This window comes from Passer montanus, unplaced genomic scaffold, assembly GCF_014805655.1.
Source record: "Passer montanus isolate IOZ18808 unplaced genomic scaffold, ASM1480565v1 scaffold136, whole genome shotgun sequence".
NCBI lineage: Eukaryota > Metazoa > Chordata > Aves > Passeriformes > Passeridae > Passer > Passer montanus.
In genome coordinates, this window is record NW_024360497.1 from 983,632 (window position 1) to 992,302 (window position 8,671).

Genomic DNA, 8,671 nt, shown 5'->3' on the forward strand with positions numbered 1-8,671 from the left:
CCTGCCCACACCCACAGACCATGGAATATCCTGAGCTGGAAGGGACCCACAAGGACCATGCAGTCCAACCCCCAGCTCTGCACAGACACCCCAACAATCCCACCCTGTGCCTGGGAGTGTTTTCCAAATGCTCCTGGAGCTCTGGCAGCCTCGGGGCTCTGACCATTCCCTGGGGAGCCTGGGCAGTGCCAGCACCTTCTGGGTGTGGAACCTTGGATAAAGAACCTGCACCCAGAGCCCTGTGGGCAGCAGGGTCTGAGCCCTGTGGTGCACACTGCCACACACTTCTGTCACCTGGGACAGAGCCAGGACAGCAGGCTGCAGCTGTGGGGCTCCTCATCCCAATTTTCAGGTAAGGACATTGTCCTCCCACCTCAGCCCAGGGTGAGGTTGTGCTGCAGCTCTGCCCAGGCTCACCTTGCTCTGCAGGTCAGAGAGCCAAAGCAGAAGCAGGACCTTGTCCCCCAGCCCTCACGGCTGCTGGAAGCTGCTCACATCTGGTTTCACATGGCTGTCACTGTGCTGGGCAGAGGAGCTCTGGAATGGAGCAGTCCTACAGCTGAAGGGACCCTGTGTCCCTGAAGAGGCTGCACCACAGGCCCTCCACTCTTCCAAGCATCACAGCAATTGAATTCTGCAGCTCAGCCCTCTCCCGTGCTGTGCTCCCAGCTTTCCCAGGCTGCCCCTGAGGCCCAGCCCGTGAGCCCAGGGACCTGAGCCCTGGGCAGGGATCCACAGCCAGCAAAACCCCACAGCTGGTTTGCAAACACACTGCCTTCCTCAGATCCTCCTCACAAGAGACCACGGAAACCCGGAGTGGGGAAACCCAACACTGAGACCCCAAACCCCTGCGGCAGTGTTCAGGGACTGGGGCAGCCTGGAGGAGCCTTTCCGTGGGCAAAGGGGCTGCTGCCCATGTCCCAGCTAAACCAGGAAGCAATCCCAACACAAAGAAAGCCACAACAAGCCCAAGCCCAGCAGTTTAGTGTTTTGGTGGGAGCAGGCCAGATTCCCAGGGGTTCCTGGCAGACAAGCCTCTCCCTGCAGCACCTCTCCGTGCTGAGCAACCTTTTCTGCGCTGTAAAACCCACTCAGCCTCATGTGGGATGTGGAAAGGAGAACAAAAGCTTTCAGGATAAACTCACGCTGCTTCCAGGGGCTGCTCTCAGCACTCAGCTCAGGCACGATTTACAACCTGCAAAGAAGAAATCAGATTTGGTTAAAAAGAAGGGAAAAGTCCTGCCCAGAGATGATGGCAAGCACACAGAAGGACAGCTACAGCTGTCATCAGAGGGTGCCTGCCCAGCTCCAGCACTGTGTTTGGATTCCATACAAACCTCCCTGCTGGAAAAGGGAGCTGTGGATTGCTTCAGATGTCGTTTTGCTCTCCTGATGTGCAGCCAGCCCCACTCCCTCCTGGAGAGCAGCAAATATTTACTACGGCAGAGCTGCAGAGCCCACACACCTCTGAGTGCCACCTGATCCCTGGGCATGGCCCAGGCTCTCCTTTCAGGCCATCTGTGCCACCTCTTTGTCACCCACGCCGTGGCTCCAGGGCAGCACGGGGCTGGCAGGGCTTTGGCTGCAGGGCAGCAGTGCAGGAGCCTGAGCCAGCAGCAAGCAGGGGCAGCCCAGCCTGCAACAGCATTTTCAGAGCCTTTTACATGACAGCTGCACCTAGCCAGGGAGAAGAATCTGCCCAGCAGCACCACAGTGTCATGGAGGAAGCAGGTCTGGCACAGCAGGGACAGCTCCCACCTCTCCAAGGGTTAATTTTCAAACATCCTCGGACAGGCGAGGCCCAGCCTCCCCCCAGGCAGAAGCAAAGCAGGCCTATGCAAAGCTCCCACCTCTCCCATGGATTCAGCAAAATCCTTTCACTCTCCACAAGCAAACATCAGCTGTGTGCAGCCCACAGCCCACCCTGAGCAGCACCGACCCAAGCAGCTTTCCCTGGAGGCACAAAGGCTGCTCCCAGCCAGAAAACCTGATGTAAAAAAGCTGTGAGCTTCAGCAATCCAAGGAGACAAACCCACCTTTGAGCAGGTGAGCAGGAGGGGCTGGCAGTTGCCTGTCCCCTGCCCTGTGGCTGTCACCTGGGGAAGCACAGGCAGGCTGTCACCACGGGCTGGCTCTGGGTGCACTCTGTACACCCTGCCCAGCCTGGCAGGGCTGCCACTGCCCATCCCCTCAGCCCATCCCTGCCCTGTGAGAGGCCACCACGGCTGCTGTGCCAGCTCTGAGCCATGGCCATTCTGGGGTGTGAGACACTGCATCAATCAGGATCACGTTAATGACGAGTTCTGGGAATCCTGGCAGTGGGAGCGAGGCCTCCCCCAGCCCTGCTCGCTTCTGCCCACGAGCAGCATCTCCCCAGAGCAGAAATCCACGCCAGCCTGCCCCGAGCTCCTGCCACACAGCCCTGCTGGGCGCCAGGCTGGTGGGGACAGCCACAGACACTGCCCGGGGCTCACAAACATCCCACAGTGACCCACATTGCCACCACATTGCCACCACCTCCTCAGCACATCCCACAGTGACCCACATTGCCACCACATTGCCACCACCTCCTCAGCGCAGCCAGCCAGCCCGGCCCTGGCAGGTCGGTGTGACACTGCCCCTGGACAGGAGAGGGGACATGGTGGCACACGGATGGAGGCACTGCTGGCCCGGGCTTAGGAAGGAGCCCTGCACTGCTCTGGCTCACCCAGACTGAAACCAGCACCTGGCAAACCTGCTGATGGGTCCAACCAAGGGACAAGGGACTCAAGGACTCGTAGTGTCCCCTCCAGCAGAGCAGGGGCACACACAGGGCAGGGAGTGCAGCTGGAGAGGGGCACAGGAGACACAGGGGTGTCCATGGACCATACCTGGGACCATGGACCACACCAGGGACCACACCAGGGACCATGGACCACACCAGGGACCACACCACCACGGCCTTCCCAGGTCTGCCCAGGGTGGGACTGAGCTCCAAAGCTCCCTCAGCAGCATGGAGGTGCCCGGGAAGGCTGAGAGTGCCCCTGTCCCCAAAACACAGCATGGGCAGCTGCAGCTTCTCTACATCCTGAGGCCCTTCCCTTGGTCGCCCCAAGTCAGACAGGTCTTACACCAGACCAAGGTGATGAGCAGGAATTTACTCATCCCATAGAATCCCAGAATGGTTTGGGTTGGAAGGGACCCCAAACCCCATCTTGTTCCATCCCCTGCCATGGGCAGGGATACCTTCCACTAGACCAGGGTGCTCCAAGTCCCATCTAGGCTGGCCCTGGACACTTCCAAACATGTCATGCTACCATGGCCACCATTCCCTAACAGCAGGAAGCATTCCTTGGTTCCCTGAAGAACAGCCCCAGGGAATCTGCAGAGGTAACAGCCCCTGCCCCAGAAGGGATGTGCAGACACAAGCCAGATCAGCCCTCCCAGGAAGCTTCTTTTGTTCTGGCCACTTCACAGGACCTTTGTCTGTCAGGACTTGAGTAAATCTGCTAGAGGGAAACACTGCTGAGAATTCGGGCTGGAATTTTCCCCTGCCAAAGTTCACAATCACCACGCAACATCAGTCTGCATCCTTGTCAAAAATGACACCTTCCCAGAGTGGGCAGCAGCCCCATGTCCAACCACCCCTCTCCCACCTGGAGCCCTCTCCCACATCCCTCTCAGCATCCCCAGAACCCCAAAGCTGTGTCAGGTGCCCCGAAGCCCTGTGCTCCTACCAGCACAGACACTGCCAGACCCAGAGTGCTCCCCATCACAGCATCCAGCTGCTTCCCACGGGACCACTGAGAGACAAACCTGCAGGACCCCGAGCCCTTCTCTGGCCAGCGGGGATGGTCGGGCGGATGCCCGGGGGAGGATGCGAGGGGCCGGGCCATCCCCCACCCCCGGCGGCCAGGACTGCCCCAGCCAGGCCGATGAGCTGATTACAAAGGGGAATGTGTCATTTCAAACACACAATCAGATTTCCCGGCCCTTCTGCCCATGACAAAATGTCTCGTGAAATGGCTCGTTCTGTTCTCCCATAGAAACGTGTTTCCCTTCTACAGCCTGATACGAGGAGAGGAGGGGAAAAAAAGGAAAAGGCAAAGCTAAAAATATCACCAGAAAGATACCATGACAGCAACAGATTCACAGGAAAATGAGGTGGGAAGGGGGCTGTGAATGTGTTAAGATCCTGTTTAATCTCTCCCCAGCCACCTAAAAAACGCACCGAAGGCAGAAACGATACCTCAACATTTCCTTTGTGCGGGAGCTGACTCCACCCTGTGTTTTCCTCTCCATCTGATGCTCGGGGAAGGAGAGCAGCAGACATCTCCGCTGCTGCCAGGCAGCGAGGGGCCCGGCAGTGGGTTAGTAGGAGCAGAGGGAGGAAGGAGCCGGTGGGAGGAACCTGGCAGCAGGGCTGGGCTGTGAATCCCATTCAGCATCGCCCCAGACGCAGGATGCGCTTTACACCGGCGCAGCACCTGCTCCAGCCAGGGCTCGGGGACAGCAGCGCCCAGCCAGGTGGCCCCGGTCCTGTCACAGCTTGGGGGGAGAGGGCTGGGCACGGAAAGGGCATGGGGCAGATCCCGACCTGCGGCCACATTTCACCGCCACAAAGAGGCCAAATGGCCGAGTGAAACTGCTGACCTGCTGGCAGGCACAGATCTGCAGCTTCAGCCTCGTTTGTCCCGTGTTCTGAGCACAACAGGGGCCGGGCAGCACCCCCGGCTGTGCTCCCCCAGCCCGGGCTCGGAGCGAATCCTGCCGGAGCATCCCGGGCACTGCTGAGCCCCAGGGAGCCTGCAGAAGGCAAGGCACAGTCCATCAGCAGGAGACAGAAAGAAAATCCTCTTCCAGAGATTCATCATCCAGATTTTAAGGCTCTGGCTGCTGCTTCTGTTCCTGGGGAGGGGGCATGAGCGGGCTCAGGGGCGTGCACACCCCAGTCAGGACACTGACAACTCTGAGCTGCATCCAGAGCCCCCTCAGCTGTGTACTGGGACATGCAGACACAAGAATTTGTATCAAATGACCCATCCGGGGCTCTGGGATGTCTGCCCCATTCCACACAGTCCCATCACCCCACGCCTAGTGCAAGGAGAGCAAACCTTGACTCCTGTCCCAGTCATACCAAACTTCAGTCCAACAGCTCTTCTTAGGATTGGATATTAGGGAGAAATCCTTCCCTGTGAGGCTGGGGAGGCCCTGGCACAGGCTGCCCACAGAAGCTGTGGCTGGACATGTCCAAGGCCAGGCTGGATGGGGATTGGAGCAACCCAGGACAGCAGGAGGCCCTGCCCATGGTAGGAGGGTTGGATTGAGATGAACTTCAAGGTCCTTTCCAACCCAAACCCATTATTCTATGGTTCCACACATCCCCTTGAAGCAAGGCAGGACAGAGGGAGCAGCTCCCACCCAAGACAAGGGACATCCATGGGGCCTGGGCCCAGCACCCTGCTTTGCACCAGAGACACACTGTGTGGACAGGAGAGCTGCTGCAGGAAGCAGCCACTGCTTCCACACTGGAAAATGTGGCTGCCCAGACTTCCTTCTCTTCATCTGAAAACACACTTAGGTCCTGGTTGACCCACAAGCTTCCCCTCAAGGGCTGGAAGGGGAGGAGGGCTGGATCTGCAGCCACGGGGGAAGCCTTGCAACATGTCCCCATCACAGGCAGTCTCCTCCACCACGCTTTCCACCTCCTGTAGTCCACACAAGAGCATGGTGAAGGACCAGCCTGGCCAGCACCAGTGATGCTCAGCTTTGCAGCCCTGAATGGCACAGGCCAGGGGCTGGAAGGGGTTCCCCAGGGAGGCTGGAAGGAGGCTGTCCTGCAGCTCGCACAGACCCAGCTCCTTCCAGGCTCAAGGGACAGCAGGGCTCCCAGTGCCTGAGTCCAGGCCCAAAGCCCACATCCTGCTGCAGCAGGGCCAGCCCCACTGCTCAGCACCACCGACCTGCACAGGCTGTGACAAACCCAAACCTGCTGACTCAGAGCCACCGGCTGCTCTGAGGAGAACAATGAGCCCGCAGCCATGGCTGTCACAGCCCCAGCACATTTATAGGTGCCAAAAGAATCAGGTGTTTATGGACGCACAAGTTTCCCCGTGCAGGAGCTCCCAGCACCCAAGGACTGCCACTGTTTTGTGTTTCTCCTTTGGCAGAGGGAGCTTCAGGCTCAGCTCAGACCTCCAAGTGACAGGCACCGCATGAAAGTCTACTACAGGCAGGCCTGGCAGCCGCCCACGCCGCTCTGCGCCGAGCCGAGCCCATCTCCTCGCGCTCCCCACCGTGTCCCAGCTGCCACTCAGCACCAGAGCTCCGTGCCCAAGGCAGCAGGGAAACAGCCCAAGTGCACAGCCAAAGAGAATTAAGGCAAAGGACACTCCAGTGATGTCTGCGAGCCTGAGCAGGAAGCTCGGAGCAAGGCCGGGAAGAGCCGAGCCCACCCCCTGCCCTTTCACCGACAGGTCATTCCCAGCAGCTTCCTAAATTAGAAACACTAATTAGTTAAGGGAAAGATTTCTTCTGTTAGGGACAGAATTAGCCAGGCACCTGAGTGGCCTGTGTGTGTCTGGAAGGCTGCTGTAGGAAAGCAGAAGTCCCCAGCAGTGCTGGAGCGAGGGGAAGGCAGGCAGGATGCCCGGGGTGACGCCAGAACCCCGCGGGATGAGGGCTCGGTGCTGCCAGCAGAAAGCCTTAATGCAATTCCAGAAACCAGCGAGGGATCCAGCTCCTCACCAGGACCAAGGTCATCACCCAGAGTTTAGCAGGGAGCTCAGCTGCCTGGGGGAAGAAAAAGACTTTCCCCATTCTATGCTGCAGTGACTTCTTAAGCCAAGCCAGCCACCCCTCCTGGCCACAAAGACATCACACACTTACCCTGGAAGGTTGTGGTGGTGGTGGCAGCCATGGCAGCAGCCCAGGGAAGGGGGTCCAGCATGCTCTGTGTCTGCACAGGGAAGGCACCAAAACCTTCCTCTTCTGCACACCCGGAACACTCGTACCTTTAGCTCAGAAATCCCATCCTGGACTTCAAAAAACATTTCTAGATGCTTCCTCCTGACCAAAACATCACCCCTAAGAGTTCTGGAGAATCCTCATATCTCAAAAATTGGTAAAAATCAAAAATTCTGGGCAGTCCTAGGCACAACATCTACAAGCAGCCAAAGCAGCAGGGGTAGAACCCATCCCCTGCCAAAGGCAGCCAAACACAGGCTCTGCACCCCACAGCCCTGCCCAGGGCTCTGCTGGGAACGGCTGCATCGAGGAGAGCAATCCCCATGGCACAGGGATGGTGGGAAGAGGAGAGGAGATGGGAATTCTCCCCTCCCCGAGGGGCTCACAGCCCACAGGAGACAGCTGCACCCTGGTCCTTGACTCCGATCACAGAGACATCCCTGGGTGAGGAGGGGAGCTCTGGACCTGCCACAGCTCCCAGAACGTGCCCTGTGTCCCTGCAGGCAGCGGACAGGTCCTCATGGAGAGCACGGCTCCAAGCACCCCGGGGAGCCCCGCAGATGGGCGCCGTGCCTGCCGAGCCAGGCTCTGAACCAGCACCATTAAAGAGTAACGAATTCCCTTCCTGCAAGGACCGTCACCCACAGCCAGGCAGCCTTCCCCCAGTTCCAAACTCGCCCGATGGCAATAAGGAGACGCGGCTGAAGGCCACCAGAGCCGCTCTCCAGCCGTGGTGCAGGGGCCTGGCACAGCCAGAGCCCTCCCAGGCATGTGGAGACCCACAAGGAGCAGAGCAACAACGTGCTTCCCCACACCCCGAGTTCTTCTGGAGCAAAAATCCCTTTGGGCAAGCGTGGCAGGAGCAAGCTGGAGGGAAAGTGCCAGCTGAGTGCGGGAAGGAGACGGAGGCACGGGCTGGTCTCGCTGGGGATGCTGGAGAAGCCACACCTCATCCACAGCCATGGAGAAGGGGCTGATCAGGAGTCACCTCACACCATCCACGGCTGAATGAAGCACAGCTTTGCCATCGCCTGCAGCACACCGACACTGCCCAGCCGCACAGCCAGACCATTGTTTGCCCACAGGAGAGTCCCCACCGAGACAGGCTGAGGGCCGGGCACACCGGAGGGAACAATACAGAGAAACAGCGATGGGAAATACAGAAACCACTGATGGGGAAAGGGCCACGCAGGTCCTCTAGTACAATCTCCCGGGTAACCAGCCTATGGAGAAAATGCTGAGCTCAAGGATACCTCCAGAGCCCACCTCCTGCCATATGACGGTACTCCAAAAATAACCACAGAAATATGCGAGGACCCATTCCAAGTTGTTCCTGGCTCTCTCCACATTCTCCCTCCAATGTAAATCGTCTCCCTCAAATCACAGCCCGGCAGTTCAATGCGCTGCCGCAGCTCGGGGCTACGGATCCCCGGGGCTGCGGGTGCCGGGGGTCGCCCGGTGCCGCCCGCAGGAGGCGGCTGGCGCTGCCGCCGGCCCGGCGCTGGGAGCGCCCGCGGGACCGGCTGCGGGGGCTGCGGGGCTCCCTCCGTCCCCGGGGCACCGAGCCCCCCGGCTGTCCCCACGCACGTCCCGCGGGACGCGCCCCGGCCACGGGCGGGGTCTTGCGGGGGCACCCGGTGCTTTCCGTCTCCTCCCCCAGGGCCCCGTCCCTGCTGAGCCTCCTGTGTCATCCCGTGCAGGACACGCGGCGGGTCCTGCAGCTCCC

At 59.6% G+C, this 8,671-nt stretch overlaps 1 protein-coding gene across 13 annotated transcripts in view; it reads right to left on the minus strand.

Annotated features, from left to right (window-relative positions):
* EPB41L1 (erythrocyte membrane protein band 4.1 like 1) overlaps positions 1-4,343 on the minus strand; it is a 58,861-nt gene extending 54,518 nt beyond the window's left edge. For 3 of the 13 annotated variants that reach the window (XM_039699549.1, XM_039699545.1, XM_039699542.1), the window contains exons 1-2: positions 4,229-4,342; positions 1,146-1,195 (exon numbers count right to left, since the gene is read on the minus strand). The gene's annotated coding sequence lies outside the window, so the exon portion shown is untranslated. Of the gene's footprint in view, positions 1-1,145; positions 1,196-4,210 lie in introns of all 13 variants that reach the window. The other 10 variants (XM_039699553.1, XM_039699554.1, XM_039699550.1 and 7 more) reach the window with 6 other exon arrangements.
* Between the last annotated feature and the right edge of the window lie 4,328 nt (positions 4,344-8,671).